At 33.1% G+C, this 20,714-nt stretch overlaps 1 long non-coding RNA gene across 2 annotated transcripts; it reads right to left on the bottom strand.

Moving 5' to 3' along the window:
• Positions 1-1,673: 1,673 nt before the first annotated feature.
• LOC127708365 (uncharacterized) lies at positions 1,674-20,453 on the bottom strand. Of its 2 annotated transcripts, XR_007985253.1 has the most exons (5): positions 20,321-20,434; positions 6,492-6,579; positions 5,767-6,074; positions 3,687-3,833; positions 1,674-1,873 (listed from the first exon to the last, which is right to left on the bottom strand). It is a non-coding gene; the product is annotated as an uncharacterized LOC127708365 (long non-coding RNA). The 2 variants fall into 2 exon arrangements; XR_007985254.1 differs by lacking the exons at positions 5,767-6,074; positions 6,492-6,579 and having other exon boundaries at positions 20,321-20,453.
• Between the last annotated feature and the right edge of the window lie 261 nt (positions 20,454-20,714).

Consider the following 20,714-nt stretch of genomic DNA (forward strand, 5'->3'; position numbering starts at 1 on the left):
AGTACAATTTCAGAGAGATCTGTACACTTGAACACAAGTTATTGTCTGGAAACTAGAAAAATGCTTGTTTTTTTGCCCCTTTTTGGCCCCCAATTCCTAAAATTTTTAAGCAATTACCCCCAAAATCAATCCAAGCCTTTCCTTTGTGGTATGGTACCTTGCAGTACAATTTCAGAGAGATCCATACACTTGAACACAAGTTATTGTCTGGAAACTAGAAAAATGCTTATTTTTGGCCCCTTTTGGCCCCTTATTCCTAAACATTTTGGGCAATTACCCCCAATCTCAATTCCAGCTTTCCCTTTGTGATATGGAACCTTGTAGTACAATTTCAGAAAGATCCATACACTTACACACAAGTTATTGTCATGAAACTAGAAAAATGCGTTTTTTTTGCCTTTTTTGGCCCCTAATTCCTAAACTTTTGAGGCAATTACCCCCAAAATCAATCCCAGCATTCCCTTTGTGATATGGAACCTTGTGGTACAATGTCAGAGAGATCCATACACTAACACACAAGTTATGTCTTGAAGTTACAAAAAATGCTTATTTTTGGCCCCTAATTCCTTAACTGTTGGTACCATAACCCCCAAAATCAATCCCAACCTTCCTTTTGTGGTATTGAACCTTGTGGTAAAATTTCATAGTGATCCATTCACTTAAACTAAAGTTAGAGTGGGAAAACCAATGTGTCTTCGGACGACGACGACGAAATGCTTTAGTTTCAGAGATATAAGCGAAAGACTGCATTTTACCAATATGTTCTATTTTTAGCCATGTCTGCCATCTTGGTTGGCAGGCGGGGTCATGGGACACATTTTTTAAACTAGACACCCTAATGATGATGGTGGCCAAGTTTGGTTAAATTTTGCCTAGTAGTTTCAGAGGAGAAGATTTTTGTAAAAGTAAACAACAACGGACGCCAAGTGATGAGAAAAGCTCACTTGGCCCTTCAAGCCAGGTGAGCATAATTTGCAGTTGTATAAAACTAAAAAATTCCAAGCAGTCAAGGACAATGGACACATAAAAGACAGATTGATTGATGATTGTTGGTTCCTTAACTTCCAGTGGCAAATATTTCATGCATATTCAGGACGATATGAAAGACAGAAACTTCGTAACATAAAGTATTTGTGTATAATGAATGAAGCATCAAAGTCATCTACCCACAGAATATAAAGCTAAATGCAAATAGTTTCAGCAGTTACTGGATTGTAATCCCTTTGACTCGCATTCGCAGGCGAGACAAAAAAATAAGTCTTTATGGTAAATTTTACCCCAAATTATCACAGAAATCAATATTTAACACTGGGAACCAATTTTGAAAAGCATATCATAACTCTTATATCAAATTTTGTGATTTTTTTACAAATACCAAGTTTTCTCCCACTTTTTCCCAAATTTTACATAAAACACAAGGGACCTTCCTTTTATATTTATTTCCATTTAGCACATTTATTTTTTAAATTAGTTGAGACAATTTTGACTTATTGTATGACATAGAAGTATTGACAGACAGACAAACAGAGAGACTACTGTATTGGGCTCATGTCAACTACTGGGCCCTAATAATCAACATGTATTGTCACAATAGATATACAATCAATTTATGACAAAATAAGTTGTAAAGTAGAGGCAATAATCTCTTTTTGGGCAGCAATAAACTCAGTAAATAGATATAAAAATTTAATTCTCAATTTCATCATTTTTTAGAAAAAATAACATATTTGATCCCAGTGTTACAGTTCACATTTTGACAAAATCCAGCTATATATCTGCAAATAACAATTGCACAAATCCTGACACCTCAAGTTGTACATCTCTCATTACATCTTGGTAGTTAAACCATCAATTCACTAGTTTATACATGTTCCTGAAAGAGAAAGCACATATTATTGTATAAGTAAATGTCTTAATGCTGACTTGTGAATCATGATGAAAGTTTCATCATTTGGCAGAGCTAAAATTGCATATTTCATAGTATTTTCTGACTTGTGAATATACAAGTTTTATCCACTTGAAGTACATTTGGCAGAGCTTAATGTACAATGTAAAATAATTTAATATAAAACTTTATTCCAAAATGTTAATAAACTGCTTCGCCGAGCGCAGCTGGATACGACCGCAGAGGTCCAACCCTGAACAGTTGGGGCAAAAATGGACACAATATTCAAGCTTGATACAGGTCTGAATTTGGATTGTAATTAAATATTTGACACATTATAGGTTTCTGATACAGAATAAATGTAGTCAAAGAACTTCAAATTGGTTGTATGATTTGAATATATATTCAATTGAAGATTTATTGCTGTTGTGCAATACACTATTCTGTTGCGCAATACTTAGTAAATCTGTTTTCAGACTATATACAAAGAATTAGCAAAATAAATTGTGACTCCAATTTTTATCTTTGGAAAATTGACAATTTCTTAAATCTTGAGGGAAAAAAAATTGAATCCCCCCAAAATTTGTATTACATGTAGTACAATATGTAGGAAGTGTAACTGAACCTCAAAATTTTCAAAACATGATGACATATTTATAACATAAATGCATTTCTGTTCATAAATATAATAAATCTATTATGAAATAATTACTTTATATATATATATATATATATATATACATGATCTATATTTATATATATATATATTAGTCAGGGGAATTACTGAAATGAGTAATCTTAAATCACTGATTCAAGTACATTTTTAACATTTTGTCCAGAAATGATGGAAGTAAGAGTTGTCTTTCTTTAATAATCACCTATTTAAGTATTATAAATAAATAACTATCTAGACTAAGCATGCATGCTAAGTGATTTAATGTTGTTGTAGCTTTAAATATATAATACTAATGATCCAGGGACTAATTATGTTGCTAAAATTATCAGAACCAACATCTGTGTTCATAAGATGACTGGCTATGTCAGGTGATGACCCTGTACTGAATCTAGGATGACATGACAATCACTTGTTTAAGTGGATACCTGTAGACTATTTTCTTCCAAAAAAATCACTTCTTTAAGTATTATCATTTTGATTACCCCCACTAATTTCAACACCCATGAACAGTGAAATTTTGATCCAGAACAATAAAATTTTATTACAATTATACATGTAATCTCTAAAACCTTGAATTTTACAGGAAAAATACTCCCACTGGCACTGCTTGGAAAAATCTGTTAAGAAGTTGATATTTCATTATGTTAAATTATAAGCCTTCATTATAACTTTTTTTCAACAAATATAGAATTTACAGCTGCATGATTGCATCAAAGGCATAAACCTTGCTACTTAAAACATGCAAAAGGTTCATTTTTTTTCAATTTTACAAATAATAAGATATAATCTAAACTTGTATGTTTAAAATTTTGGTAAAACTACAAAATCAAAGAATTTTTAATTTGCTACTTAAATGAGTGATTTATAAATAACCTATTTCAATAATTCCCCTGACTGTATATATATTATAGACTTTATAGTAACAATGTTGCAATTTTTTATGATTAAACTGAACATGTTAATGAACCATTTGCTGTTGCCTGTAGTCCAAATAAAAAATTCAATAAAAAAAATCCCATAAACTAATCAAGATACAAATATACATGTACATAAATTTTGAAAATTACTATCAAAAGTGTAAACACATATATATATAATATCCCATTTAGTTTTATTTAAAATTACCTCAGGAAATAGTTTCTGGTGTTTTCTCTCATTATAAGGTATACAATGTAGATCTAGCTGGAATGTCACACCTTTTTAATAAGAACCGGTCCTAATGTTCTAGTGAGGAACCTTGGCCCTCTCTCGTCAAATACTGGTAGACAATTTCTGAAAGACAATTCAACAATAAACATTGATTTCAAAAAGTTCAGATAAGACTAATTAAAAGTGAGGTAACTAAATAGCTCTTTAATCCAAACAAATTTTAGATCTACATTTGTAAGGAAGTTAAATTACATGAAATATCAACAGTAACAATTTTCAGACCTGCCAACTCAAGATCTGATATCAATACACATCTTGAACCAATTTTATTCAATGGGTTACAGGAACATAAGATACTGATTAAATTTAAAACACTTTCAAATTTCTTATCAACTGCTTTAACTTGATAAATCACATTTCCCACATTAATTAATAAAAGAAAATTTAATATAAGTTTGGATTTACAAAAGGAACTATATGCAAGTGTATATCTAAAATAATGAAGTTGTTCGCCCAACCTTTTCTTAATTTAAGGACAAATAACATATCAAAAGTTGGCAGTTGATGATTAAAATGGTGTATAAAGTTTCTGCAAGTCATAGAAACACATCATAATATACAAAATGTATCATTCATTTGACATGATTACTGTGATATCCAGTGGCAAGTGTTTCATAAATATTCAGTAAACAAATTTCAAATAATTCTTATAGTTAGGCATGTATGGGTTTTGTTCATTGTTGAAGGCTGTACAGTGACATATAGCTGTTTATTTCTGTGTCATTTGGTTTCTTGTGGAGATTTGTCTCAATGGAAATCATACCACATCTTCTGTTGCTTTACAAAAATAAAAGGCCAGATATTTAACTGGCACAGGAAAATGTTTACATGTTCCATAGGGGTACATATTTTGCCTTGCAAAAGTCTGTGCTTAAGCCACTAGCCCAATATCAGAGTCTGGTAAAAATTGATAAAAATTTAGTGAAATTATTTTTAGGGTCTTGCTAGTCCAAATAATTATGACGTCTTGCAAGGCTATTTCATTTTTTTTTTGTGACGCCTTGCAAGACATCATAATTATAGTCCAAATAATTATGACGTCTTGCAAGGCTATAATATTAATTTTTTTTTTGTGACGCCTTCCTACGTAGGAAAGCGTCACAGAAAAAAAAAATAAATAGCCTTGCAAGACATCATAATTATTTGGACTAGCTAGGGTCTTGCATGTATTTAACTACTTTATCAAATGTTAAATGTAACAAATATCAATGACAATTGTACACAAACAAATCAATTTCACAATACACATACACAGCAAACATACATGTACATATGACAATGTAAATAACAATGAACAATGTCAATTACAATACACAAACAATAAACTTACACATGACAATGTACAAAATAAACAGTATAAAGTACAATGTGAAATACTAAGTCAAGGTGGAATGGACTATGTGTATAACTATATATGTAACTATCAATCAATCAGTGTATGTTGATATCTCACTGGTAATTTTACTAAATCCAAGTAGGACAAATAAATTTGTAAAATATTTTCAATGTACAACTAAGTGTATGTGTGTATGCACAAAAATCAAAAGTAAATTTTAAATCAGTGTATCTTACTACTAACTACTGATATGTAGTTACTAATGTAAACAAAGATGTCAATATCTAGTACTTCCGGTTGACCTCTATGACCTTTCCCGGGGGGTGGGGATACAGGCGTTTAGGGTCAAAACGAACACAAAAAAATGTTCAAGTCTAATTACAAAACTATGTATGAATAACGTCTATCACACTTAATTTACATGTAAATTTATATGCTCAATACCAAATAGCAATTGTCTGTCTATTCAATATACAATATCAAGTGCGTTTTTTTTTCAATGTTAACTAAAACATGTATGAAAGTTTTGACAAAGTTTTTTTTTTTTAAACTCAATTAAATTTTCTAATGGCAATTTTCAAATGAACAATCAATTACGACCGGTTCATACAATATATATGACATACAACACAACATATATAAACATTTCACAGTACTGACCCATTAATGAATTCACAATCCAAGTTGATATCCACATGGATCCAATTTCTGAACGTGCTGATTGTTGACACCGGAAGCTAACTAAATGTTACTGGTCAATATACGTAAGTAGGTCTGTGACGTAGAATTATCGATGACGCGCACACAGGTAAAACACAAGTGACATCAGCTGATTTGATCAGTGACGAAATACTACGTTGGGCGCCAAACATGTAGTCTTGTTTCGGGGCAGTAAACACACAAGAAACAATCTAAGGGTTACGGATTCTTTATTTCGTAGTTTATATCATAATCCAAAAATAAATACTCTGTAATAACAATACATTATATTAATGGATGTAATATAATTAAGTAACTATATAAAAGCTTTAAAACATTATGTTAACAATTATGAACAAGGAAACTGTTTACTTTTCCAAGCATTTCAATAATAAAAGAATACTATATAATTTCATTAAGTCGGAAATAGTGATCTCCAATTCTATTGTCTCATAAACACATCTAAATATCAAATCTAATCATAATGCATATGTCGGTGCATTAGTAACACATTATAACAGTAATGCAATGAACTGTTAAATACCAAATTTAAATAAGCATATTTGAAAATAACATATACATGCAAAGCAAGAACATACGTGCAAACAAAGCATAAAGCACTTTCTAAAGCAGACAATACAATAAGCATAACGCACATAGATTCAACATAACATAACCTACAGAACCTCACAGGTATTTGTGAAGGCTTGAAATACAATATTCAAATCACATCAGGTTGATGCCAATATGGTGCATCATCAATATGGTAGATACCTGCAGTACAAATATTAAATTAATAACTAACCTATTCTGCATATCAAAATGAGATAGTTAATATCTTTATCAATTTATGACTTTATCTAATATCTGAAATTATTATAAAACATTCATTCTATAAGATTCAATAGTTTAATCCCATTTACTGAAATTTAGCTGTTTTATATAATTTACCGTATTTAACCATAAAAGCACAATTATTAAAGAGATTTAAAGTTCTTTTAAGTTTTCTATAATTCCACTTACATATCACATCTACACATCATTCAAACATGCATTTCTTCATAACATTCATAAATCATGCATACATATAATTATAAGTATAGATAATTAATATATATTAGTATAAGAAGAATAACTGACCTAAGAAATATGAAAACCAAACTCCAAACAGAATATAATCGGAATTTACTGAACACAGAAAATGGTGTCCATCACACAAAGTGACCATATAGAAAATGTAAAACTTCCCGCCAAAGAATTGACAACTAATCAATACAAATAAAACCCAATTGAAACACCTGATAAAAGTCACACCTGAGCGAATCTGAAATTTACACTCCGTATAATTTAACCATGCAATAATATAATATTACAGTATTAATTATAATATCTTCTGAAATAAGAAAAGTTATATTAAAAATATAGAAATAATCAAACTTAAATATAAAATACAAATATCCTAAAATACCACTTTACCACACACTCCCCCCAGCTGTTAGTTAGCTTTATACGACTACGTAACATAGTAACGGTCATTATAGACTGGTACCCGGCCGTTATTGAAAATCTTGACAATACCGTCCGGTATGGGCTAATTTTACTTTTTGAAATGAACGATCTCGAGCATGCGCAGTTAGGCATTGTTGTTCCTCTACGCCGCTTCGAAGATGGTAGTGTGTCACAGAAAGCCACGGTACAGGTGAGTAGAGTAATTTCAAGTTGCCCAAATTTAAAGTTAGATAACTTAAACTCGCCCGACTCTTGTGGCATAAATTTTATGGACGACACTTAATCGCCCACAAATGGGCAGGCTTTTGAAGTGGCCGCTGGGCCCTTGTTTTTGTGTCAAACTCACAACTCTAGCCAAAACAATTGAAAACGCAACTTAGCAAGCTGTTAAAGTGAACAATAAACATGCTGCTCGTTTGTTGTCGGTATTTAAGATAAAAGTAAAGTAATTTACTCTATTTTCCCGAAGATAGGTTTGTACAAGTTGTGTTTTTATGATGTGAAACTCAAGGGGAACTGAAACTCCCTTGCCACGGGGGCTCAAAAAGTCGTACAAAATAGCATTTTGAGGCAGTGATCCTCAAAACACGTCCACAACAGAAGACCTTGGTGTATCTTGGTCCCAGTTTCTCTATGTTAGGAACAATCCTCCCCCCCCCCAAAAAAAAAGGGGGATAAAGTGTCATTTAAATAGAGACATGCACAGCTACATCAAGTGGAAGTTGGGACGATAAATTCCATATGTTTGGAAAAAAGTATTGCAGCAAGTTAATATACCCATTGAACAGTTTTATTTAGGGTTCTCAGGCAGAATGCCCATTGCAGTCTGTTCAAGAAATTTTAACATTTTTCCTTCATACATGCAAGACCCTAGCTAGACCAAATAATTATGATGTCTTGCAAGGCTATTTTATTTTTTTTCTGTGACGCCTGCCTACGTAGGAAAGCGTCACAGAAAAAAAATAAAATAGCCTTGCAAGACATCATATTTATTTTTGGATTATGATATAAACTACGAAATAAAGAATCCGTAACCCTTAGATTGTTTCTTGTGTGTTTACTGCCCCGAAACAAGACTACATGTTTGGCGCCCAACGTAGTATTTCGTCACTGATCAAATCAGCTGATGTCACTTGTGTTTTACCTGTGTGCGCGTCATCGATAATTCTACGTCACAGACCTACTTACGTATATTGACCAGTAACATTTAGTTAGCTTCCGGTGTCAACAATCAGCACGTTCAGAAATTGGATCCATGTGGATATCAACTTGGATTGTGAATTCATTAATGGGTCAGTACTGTGAAATGTTTATATATGTTGTGTTGTATGTCATATATATTGTATGAACCGGTCGTAATTGATTGTTCATTTGAAAATTGCCATTAGAAAATTTAATTGAGTTTAAAAAAAAAAAAACTTTGTCAAAACTTTCATACATGTTTTAGTTAACATTGAAAAAAAACGCACTTGATATTGTATATTGAATAGATAGACAATTGCTATTTGGTATTGAGCATATAAATTTACATGTAAATTAAGTGTGATAGACGTTATTCATACATAGTTTTGTAATTAGACTTGAACATTTTTTGTGTTCGTTTTGACCCTAAACACCTGTATCCCCACCCCCCGGGAAAGGTCATAGAGGTCAACCGGAAGTACTAGATATTGACATCTTTGTTTACATTAGTAACTACATATCAGTAGTTAGTAGTAAGATACACTGATTTAAAATTTACTTTTGATTTTTGTGCATACACACATACACTTAGTTGTACATTGAAAATATTTTACAAATTTATTTGTCCTACTTGGATTTAGTAAAATTACCAGTGAGATATCAACATACACTGATTGATTGATAGTTACATAGTTATACACATAGTCCATTCCACCTTGACTTAGTATTTCACATTGTACTTTATACTGTTTATTTTGTACATTGTCATGTGTATGTTTATTGTTTGTGTATTGTAATTGACATTGTTCATTGTTATTTACATTGTCATATGTACATGTATGTTTGCTGTGTATGTGTATTGTGAAATTGATTTGTTTGTGTACAATTGTCATTGATATTTGTTACATTTAACATTTGATAAAGTAGTTAAACTTTTCTAGAGACTAAATTTTGAATTAAAAGTTTAAACTTTAAAAGTTTGATTGAGATCAGTGAGCTTGAGTAGTACACTACAATTAACACTTGATTATTTAACCTTCATACTTACCATCCTTACTTATCCACCATAGTACACCATACCTAGGAAAAGGCACTTATACTATATTTAACTTTGCTATTACTATTTCTTGGACTTAGTGTTTAGTGGAGAGATATTTAGGTTGGTTTAGGTTAGCTTGGTATAGTTTGTTGTTAGTTTAGTTGTATTTTGACTTGAGTAGATTGGAACAGTGATACAGTAGATTCATCTTGTGATTATCTTGTCCTAGTTGTATATATATAGTTGTCTGTTTATTATTTCGTATATATTTAACTTGCATATTTATTTACATTTTATTTTTTTTTCTTACTTTGATTTGATATTATACTTGTCTGACATGGGTTTGTAGACGTACAAGCTTTGCAACCCATATACAAGTTAAGGATTTGCATATAGTTGGTAAGTCATTGTGTTTACATACATATATTTCTTCTATTGATTTGTGTTATTCTCTTTAGTATTGTTTATAAATATAGTGATTATCATGAATTGCTTTTCATATTAATATATTGATTTTCTTTGTAGTTATTAATATCTTTATTTTTTTTTTATTTTCAGCTATTCATACTTTGATTTTTTTTTTATTAGGAATTTCTGATTGTCATTGGTACATTGAGTGATTGATTTGTATTTCAGATAGTGTACATTAGTAAGCAGATCTGATTTTTGATTGGTATATTACCTGATTAATATTTTTTTTCCCCAGTAGATTATATTTTCTTTGGTGATATTTGAGATTATTTAGTTGATATTTTGCATTCATATCTGATATACTATTTTTGTTTAGAGCCTTTACTGTGTGATTTTGATTGACTTATACTTTATTCAGTTTCAGACATATATTTATTTACTTGTATTTTCTTTTGTATTTATTGTTTATTGCTATTTACATTTGACATCTTTGGATTAATTTATACATTTTCTTTTCAGATAATTTGAAAATTGATTTTTATATTCTTTACTTAAGCACTTATTAGTGAATTTACTTAAGCACTTATCAGTGAAACTTATTTAGTCACTTCTTAGTGAAAATTATCTTAGTTTATTCTTCATTATTTACATTTTGGTTATTGCTTACTTTACTTATCATTTTCTTTTCAGAATATTTAGTTTATTATTATCACCTTTGAGTGAAAACTTTATTTCATTTTCTCACTATTGAGTAAATTTTTGTTTTCCTATATCACTTTTGAGTGAAATTTTGTTTTCTTTATTTTTTTTTTTTTTTGAGTGAATTTTTATTTATAAATCACTTATAAGTGAAACACATATCAACATGGCGGAACCAGAAGCAATTGCACCTGAAGATATTGCTCTGTTGAAATTATTGAAGAAAGAGGTGGGAGAACACCCAGAAGATATCAAAGAATGGATGATGAAATGTTTGGCTGCAAAAGGTGAGGAGGCTAAAGCTAAAGTGAAAGATGAACCATCCAAACATACCAAGTACAGAGATCCACCCAGGATATCCAACTTCTCTGGAAACAACACCAAAGGTGAAACCAGGTATGAACTTTGGAGATATGAAGTTACTGGATTGATGGCTGATAAATTGTACGACCAAGAGAACATCAATTATGCTGTTAGACGATCACTGAAAGGAGATGCAGGAATAGTTGCCATGCACCTTGGAGCAAAAGCCAGCATACCAGATATCTTGCACAAGCTTGACAGTATATATGGAGCTGTGGAGAAAAAGGAAGATTTACTTGCTCAATTTTACCGAGCCAGACAAGATGATACTGAGACAGTTACTAAATGGAGTTGTAGATTGGAAAACATCATTGGTCGAGCAGTAGATAGAGGATTAGTACAACAAAAAGAAAGAAATGGCATGCTACATTCTATGCTATGGACTGGTTTGAAGACAGAATTAAAGGATATATCAGGCCACAAGTTTGACACGATAAAGGATTTTGATGAGCTCAGAGTTGTACTTAGACAGATAGAAACAGATCATGAGGAGAGGAAGTTATCAGCTCATAAGCCACAACCAGCCAAAGCAACTGCAATTTCTGATACCACAATGCAGGAATCACAGATGAATGAATTTAGAGGATTGATTAATCAACTTACTACCAGGATGGATAGATGGGAAACAGATTTTAGAGGAAGAGGATCAGGTAGAGGTCGAGGTTATAGGAACAATAGAGGATATTTCAACAGAAATCAAGGACAGTACAACAGAGGAGGAGGACAAGGACAGCAACAGGGATATCATGATTCATCTACACCACAAGCTACTTCAGATTATCAACACAAGGAAGAAAAGAAATGCTTTAGATGTGGATTACCAGGACACTATAAGATTGGTTGTACAGCAATACTAGATGGAAAGAAGAATTTAAACTACAAGAAGTCTATGGGTCAGGACCACCATTAGGCTTATGTGAGTCAACTACGACAGGTCCCACAACACAAGTACCACCAGGATTATTTGGAAGCCCTACAGAAACTGAGGTTATATTACATGGTAAAACAGTTAAGAGTCTTCTTGACACTGGATCAACAGTTTCAACAGTAAGCCACACATATTACAACAACAACTTGATTGATTTGCCACTTCAACAGCTTAACACCTTATTAGACATAGAGTGTGCAGATGGACAGCAACTGCCATATGAAGGATATATAGAAACAGAACTTCAGCTACCACTTCAGACTGAAAAATACCCATGCATTATATTGGTTGTTCCAGATAGTAACTACAACATCCACGTACCACTACTTATTGGCACCAACATCCTTCAACACATCATGAACTTATTACAACACCAACATGGCAACAGGTATTTGCAGACATCTAAACTCAGCACTTCATGGTACCTTACCTTTAGAACTATCACATTAAGAGAAAAGGAACTTCAACGTCACAACAACACATTGGCTGTTATCAAGAATGCTATTGGCAAACCAGTTACCATCAAGCTAAATTCAACGGTTCAGATACCAGGTTACATCGACAAAGAACTACCATATTGTACAACACCAGCTATGCTTCTTGCATCAACTTTACAACCCAACTGTAACGATCTTGAAGTAGAACCATCACTAATAGAATTCAAGTACAGAAGTAATAGACAGATAGACGTACAACTTGCCAATGTTACATCACGCACAATTACCATTCAACCAAGAGCAGTACTATGCGAAATACAACCAATCTGTATTGAACATCAAACAGAAGACACTGAAGCAAAGATACCCATTATTGATCAAGAGGAAATCAACACCATTGACTTAACAGAAGAGCAGTTGAAGATGGGGAAAGATTTTATAAAGTCATATGAAGACATCTTTGCTAAGAATGATCAGGACATTGGCAACACTACAGTGAAACACCGAATAGACTTGTTAGAGGAACACCCGTTTAAACAACGATACAGGCGTATACCACCAGCCATGTATGATGAAGTGAAGGCACATCTCAAACAGTTATTAGGTAACGGAACTATCAGACCATCACATAGCCCTTATGCTTCGAATGTAGTTCTGGTAAGAAAGAAGAATGGCAAGCTGCGCCTATGTACAGATTATCGTCAACTTAACAGAATCACGAAAAAAGACAGCTATGCTTTGCCTAGGATAGAAGATCTCTTTGATGCTCTTGCAGGCAGTTCATACTTTACATGCGTTGATATGAAGAGCGGGTATCACCAAGTCGAGATCCTAGAGCAGCATAAAGAAAGAACCGCCTTCACAGTGGGTCCACTCGGGTTCTACGAGTACAACAGAATGCCGTTTGGTTTGACCAATTCGCCAGCAACCTACCAAAGAATGATGGAGGAATGTTTATCAGATTTGCACCTTAAGATCTGCTGCATCTTTATAGACGACGTCATCATCTTTGGCAGAACATATGAAGAACATTTGGACAATCTCCGCCTAGTATTTGACAGGATCCGAAACACAACATGAAGCTTGCACCAGACAAGTGCTCATTCTTCAAGACCAAAGTGAAGTACGTCGGCCATGTTGTTTCAGCGGAAGGTGTGGAGGTTGACCCAGACAAGACAGATAAGGTTGTGAATTGGCCAAAGCCCACCAGTCCTGAAGATGTAAGACGATTTCTTGGATTCGTCGGATATTATCGTCGCTTCATTCGACACTGCAAGATCAGTAAGCCACTTACAGAATTGATGCCGAATCCAATGAGGAAGAAAGTAAAGAAACACGTACAGAAACCATGGCACTGGGGTCCAGACCAAGAAAAGGCGTTTGAAACACTGAAGGAACGGCTTGTGTCAGCACCTATACTTGGATATGCCATTAGCAATCTTCCATACGAGCTACATACAGATGCATCAGGATTTGCACTTGGAGCTGTATTGTACCAGAAGCAGGGAGAGCATTTGAGGGTTGTCAGCTACGCCAGCAGAAGCTTATCAAAATCTGAGAAGAGATATCCACCACACAAGTTGGAATTCCTCGCTTTGAAGTGGGCTGTTTGTGAGAAGTTCAGGGATTACCTCTTAGGCAGCAACTTTACAGTCATGACAGACAACAACCCTATGACATATGTTTTGACCACAGCTAAACTCGATGCCACCGGTCACAGATGGTTGAACAGCCTTGCAGACTTCAACTTCAACATCTTGTACCGACCTGGAAAGAAAAGGGAGACGCGGATGGACTCAGCCGAATTCCAGATGTACAAAGTACAGATTTTGATAGTGAAGAAATCATATCGATAGAGTCCGTACAGGGTATCTGCAACTCACAGCTTCCGAAAACATTCATCGAGAGTTTAGCTGTTAACCCAGATGTTGTGCAATCTGATGATGATGAAGAAAAATACAAAGATGAAGATATCATCGATTGGAAACAAGCACAAGCCATGGATTCACAGATAGCGCCGTTTGTGAGATATGTTAGAGAAGGAAGGAAACCTACAACAGCAGATATCGGATCATCACTACTCTTGCGACAGTTTCAACACCTTATTCTTAAAGATGGCATATTATACAGAGACGTGATGATTAATGATGACAGGAAATCACAGCTGGTATTACCATCTGCACATATAAAGATCGTCCTTGAGGCACTGCATGATGATATGGGCCATCCAGGCAAGGATAGAACACTATCACTACTGCGTGACAGATTCTACTGGCCAGGAATGGACAAGGCAGTTGATGATTGGATAGGACAGTGCAGTAGATGTTTGAAAAGGAAAACACCAGCTAGCAGTCAAGTTGCACCCTTGGTCAGCATTACTACCAAATTTCCACTAGAGCTAGTTTGCATTGATTTCCTAAAACTTGAGCGTTCTAAAGGAGGATACGAAGATGTACTTATCATCATGGACCACTTTACTAGATACGCCCAGGCTATACCAACGCGTAATCAAACAGCTAGAACTACTGCCCAAGCACTCTTTGACAACTACATCGTTCACTATGGTATTCCGCTACGTATCCACTCTGACAGAGGAGCGAATTTTGAAAGCAAAGTGATCAAAGAGTTATGTACCTTGACTGGGATGAAGAAATCCAGAACAACGCCGTACCATCCTATGGGAAATGGTATGCCAGAGAGGTTTAATCGCACCTTGATGGGGATGCTTGGTACATTAGACCGACAGCAGAAGTCTAACTTGAAAGCTTACGTTGCACCCATGGTTCACGCCTACAACTGCACTCGTCACGAGTCAACAGGAGTTGCACCGTATTTCCTCATGTTTGGACGACAGCCACGTCTACCGATTGATTTAGCTTTTGGACTTCACAAAGACACCAAGATGCCAGCTACAAAGTACATCCAAGGTCTTCGTGATAGACTTGCCTGTGCCTACCAACTGGCAACAGAAGCATCCAAGAAAGCACAAGCAACTCAGAAGGAAGCATACGATCTTCGAGTCAGAGGAGCTTCTATACAGAAGGGTGACCGTGTGTTGGTGAAGATCGTATATTTCGATGGCAGACACAAGTTGGCTGATAAATGGGAATATATGCCATACGTTGTATTGGATCAGCCAAATCAAGACATCCCTGTATTTACCGTCATCCGGGAAGATGGAGAGGGAAAAATAAAGAAACTCCATAGAAATCTACTTCTTCCAGTTGGCTACATCAGAGACCAGGAACCAATAGAGTTATAAACTACAAAACAGAGACCAACTCCACGCCCACGTGCTAGTAAGCAACAGAAAATACCAGTGGTTCAGGCAACCAAGGAGGATTCAGCTGATGACACAGCATCAACTATTTCAGAGGACTCCGAGGTTGGATTTGTGTTGACAGTGGACAGCGAATCATCTCTTGCTGAAGACTCCAATGCCAACATAGATATAATTGATGAGGTTACCAGTCTTTCTGGGGACGCCCAGATTGAAGAGACTGAACCTACTGGAAGCGCTTCCGAGGATGCTGAAAGTATTTCATCAGAAGATTCTACGATTGATGATGATGTACCTCAGGATACTGACGAATTACCACTGGACAGTTCGAGACAAGTATGGCTGCTGCTGGACGAACTAGTATTCCAGAGTGGCGACAGAAAGCTGATTACATCTCGTCTTTGGCCCAGACGCCATTATTTAAAGCAACTGGATTAGAGAGAGATGCAGCAAGGACCATATTAGACATTGTCAACCACCACTAGCTGGAAATGACGGGACGTCATTTTACAGCTGGGGGGAGTGTGTGGTAAAGTGGTATTTTAGGATATTTGTATTTTATATTTAAGTTTGATTATTTCTATATTTTTAATATAACTTTTCTTATTTCAGAAGATATTATAATTAATACTGTAATATTATATTATTGCATGGTTAAATTATACGGAGTGTAAATTTCAGATTCGCTCAGGTGTGACTTTTATTAGGTGTTTCAATTGGGTTTTATTTGTATTGATTAGTTGTCAATTCTTTGGCGGGAAGTTTTACATTTTCTATATGGTCACTTTGTGTGATGGACACCATTTTCTGTGTTCAGTAAATTCCGATTATATTCTGTTTGGAGTTTGGTTTTCATATTTCTTAGGTCAGTTATTCTTCTTATACTAATATATATTAATTATCTATACTTATAATTATATGTATGCATGATTTATGAATGTTATGAAGAAATGCATGTTTGAATGATGTGTAGATGTGATATGTAAGTGGAATTATAGAAAACTTAAAAGAACTTTAAATCTCTTTAATAATTGTGCTTTTATGGTTAAATACGGTAAATTATATAAAACAGCTAAATTTCAGTAAATGGGATTAAACTATTGAATCTTATAGAATGAATGTTTTATAATAATTTCAGATATTAGATAAAGTCATAAATTGATAAAGATATTAACTATCTCATTTTGATATGCAGAATAGGTTAGTTATTAATTTAATATTTGTACTGCAGGTATCTACCATATTGATGATGCACCATATTGGCATCAACCTGATGTGATTTGAATATTGTATTTCAAGCCTTCACAAATACCTGTGAGGTAGGTTATGTTATGTTGAATCTATGTGCGTTATGCTTATTGTATTGTCTGCTTTAGAAAGTGCTTTATGCTTTGTTTGCACGTATGTTCTTGCTTTGCATGTATATGTTATTTTTAAATATGCTTATTTAAATTTGGTATTTAACAGTTCATTGCATTACTGTTATAATGTGTTACTAATGCACCGACATATGCATTATGATTAGATTTGATATTTAGATGTGTTTATGAGACAATAGAATTGGAGATCACTATTTCCGACTTAAAGAAATTATATAGTATTCTTTTATTATTGAAATGCTTGGAAAAGTAAACAGTTTCCTTGTTCATAATTGTTAACATAATGTTTTAAAGCTTTTATATAGTTACTTAATTATATTACATCCATTAATATAATGTATTGTTATTACAGGGTATTTATTTTTGGATTATGATATAAACTACGAAATAAAGAATCCGTAACCCTTAGATTGTTTCTTGTGTGTTTACTGCCCCGAAACAAGACTACACTAATAGAACACTAAAAGAATGTCAGAGGTTCATAAAGGGAAAATAATGACGTGTATCCGTCAACAATACGTTTTTAATTTAAAATCACTCGATTTACACATCAAATACTTAATAAATGTCTTAAAGTGTTATAATAAATCCTTGCATACACGATAAAAATTATTTTCACAGCAAATTACAAAATCCTTCACGTATGCGAAAGATATCAGGTAGGGTTTTTCAATAATTTTGTTGTCAAGAAAAGTCATAATACATAAAAATTCACCAACATACAAACAGTATACATGAAATCTAAAAACTTTATTGAAAAAATATTCTTAACGAAAAAAAATATATGTCAAGATAAAAAAAAATGCATTTAAAAGAAACACTAAACATATACTGAATATATATTCTGCATGGTGAATAAATAACAAATACCTTGTACTGGAAAAAAAACATTAAGGCAGGAGTAATCCGTAATATATGTGTAATTCAGGTTTCAGACAGGGTATGTAATGTGACATTCCCGGCTTAGGGAATATAAACTCTAGACGGGAATGTCACATTATATATCCTGTCTGAGACCTGAATAACATATAATATAAAAGTTTGGTAAATCATTGGATATTAAATTGATGTTATCATTTTTGCTTGATAGGTAAGGCAGTATTTGATATATGTTTTACAAAAAATATATGCTGATTTTTATTGCAGCAACTGTAGGAAGTCTTCCGAGAGTCTGATTGCTAATTATGCATTACAGGATTTTATCATTAAAGCAACATCTTAGGAGGATAAGTTCAAATGTATGAAGGAATCCTTGGGTACAAATAGCAATTATATGCAGGAGAGGACTCTTAAACATTACTAACAGACATGTAGTCATGGTTGTGGTGTTTTCAAGAAATATAAAACCCCTGGAATTAACTATTGTGTATATTTTTTCAACCACAAGTACTTTCAGAATATAATACAATTCAAATTCAAATTATTGTGTCAATATAAAAGTTACAGTCTGAAAAAGGAAAATGCATGATTTAAAATGAATTTTATATAAAAATTTGAAATAACAAGAATTTTATGCTTATTGTGCAGCCAAACTTTGAGATCTTTTAATGGTATATGCCTGTTGTTTGTCAACATTTTTTTTTTCATTTTGCCTTAACCTTAAGATCAGTGTTTAAATGAAAAACTGAAATACATATATAAAATAAGAAGGAAATGGTTGTAAATTACAGCAAGACTTTCAATATGGTATATCAGATATATTTCACAGAACTTTCTATTTCAGTTTATTAATACAATGAGATATGAGGTATAAATCAATCAGACAGCAACACAACAACAAAAACACCCAAAAGGCATTAAGGTGCTAACATGCAGTCCTCAACAATAGACAGGTGTCTAAACAATATGTCATGATCTATTTAATTGACCAGAGTCTATAAAAGATTTGAATAAATTAAACAATATCAATCAAAGAGCTGTCATCAACATCAAATTCTCCAAATATTTAAAAAAAACATTAAGATGAGACTTAAGACAACCACTGAAAAGGTTCCAGGCTTGAAATGGGTACATGAATATGTGGCAGTGTGAACTAGTTTTTTTCTTCAAAATTTTCATAAAAAGAATTGGCATCTTTTGCAAGTAAGACTTTTTCCATAATGTGATTGGTTTGTGTCAAAACTGATGAACACAAAATGACTTATACATACATATAAAAATCAACTCAAATGAATTATACATCAGTGCATACATCTGCTATAAATGAATCACCAATCCATAAATCATTTACCAAAAAAAGGATTTAGACTCGAACACAACCAAAAAAGTTCTAGAAGTGAACTAAGGTGCCCTGGATATAATTTATGCATGAAATTCTAAACCTGTGACACATTTGCTTGCCTTCTTGGTTTTATTGCATCTTATCTGTTGCATTGGAGATATTGTTGGTTGGAGTTGATAGATAAATACCATTTGTATTACTAAGGACCAAAAAATTTTGGATACAAAGAAAGTTAAATAGAATGGAAGTATGAACACAAGGTCAACACCAAGAAGAATATAAATTTATATATATCAAAACAGAATGTGTAATAGATTTGCATTAACAATTCACCTTAATTTCATTTTTAAAAAATTTCACGTGAAAGCTCGATTTACGTTAATTTCACGTGAAAAATTTCACGTTAATTTCGCGTGAATCAGTATTTCACTTGAAAATCACGTGAATTTAACGTGAAATTCGCGTGAAATATTTCACGTGAATTTGACGTATAAGCTCGATTAACGTGAAATTCACGTGAATTTTTTAACGTGTAATTCACGTTAATTTCACGTGAAATTCACGTGAACAAAATTTGCCTGTGTATATCCAATGAAATTTTTTCTGATAAAGTGTGTGGTTCAAGTTTTTTGAAATTTTCATATTTTTGGCAAAGGGTCAGAGTAAATATTTAGTCAAAACTTTATGAAAATTAAACGAGCCAAATTAATTTTAGTCAAGGTGTTTGGTACCACCTTAAGTAGAAATAGTAAATAATAAAAACGCTCGGCCACACAATAATGTAATCTACAGGAAAACTTTATAAGATCTTGGCTTGGTTAATGATAGAAAATGCCAATAAACGTTAGATATTCCACTGGCACAATTTAACATCAATTTAAAACCTAATTTTATCTTGCTTTCAGAACATCATTAAAAAAACTTTTATTTTTGAATTCAGGAGCTTTGTTATGATTGCCGGTGAGAAAACTATACATCAGAGTCCGAATGACGTGGATGTAAGCAGCTTTTTTTCTGTATCATTAATTAGAATAATCATTGAGAAATCTTAAATATAAAGAACTTACATTCATAGTGTAATATTTTGCTTTCCAGATGCATCTGCAATAATTTTTCCCATGAAGTATAAAATGTTTCGTGGAACTTTGAAGTACAAAACTTTTAAACAATACAAATGAGACCCTGATTGTTCAACTAGAATTGAACTTTTGTATTTAGTTATACGTGTATCGGTGAATTGGATTGTTTTAAAAATTATTCTACCTTTCAGCGCACACTTTACAATAATCTTTGATCTGTTAGAGAATGATATCTGAAAATCTGTAATTAAATATTTAAAATATCTGAATGAAGAGTATTGCATTATCTATACATTCATTAAGTCAAACTGTGACACCAGTTAAAATCAACTGGAATGTGATTTTGATTTGAAAGATATATCATACAACAAAATGATAAAAA

This window comes from Mytilus californianus, unplaced genomic scaffold (genome assembly GCF_021869535.1).
Source record: "Mytilus californianus isolate M0D057914Y unplaced genomic scaffold, xbMytCali1.0.p SCAF_7, whole genome shotgun sequence".
In the NCBI taxonomy this organism is placed as follows: domain Eukaryota; kingdom Metazoa; phylum Mollusca; class Bivalvia; order Mytilida; family Mytilidae; genus Mytilus; species Mytilus californianus.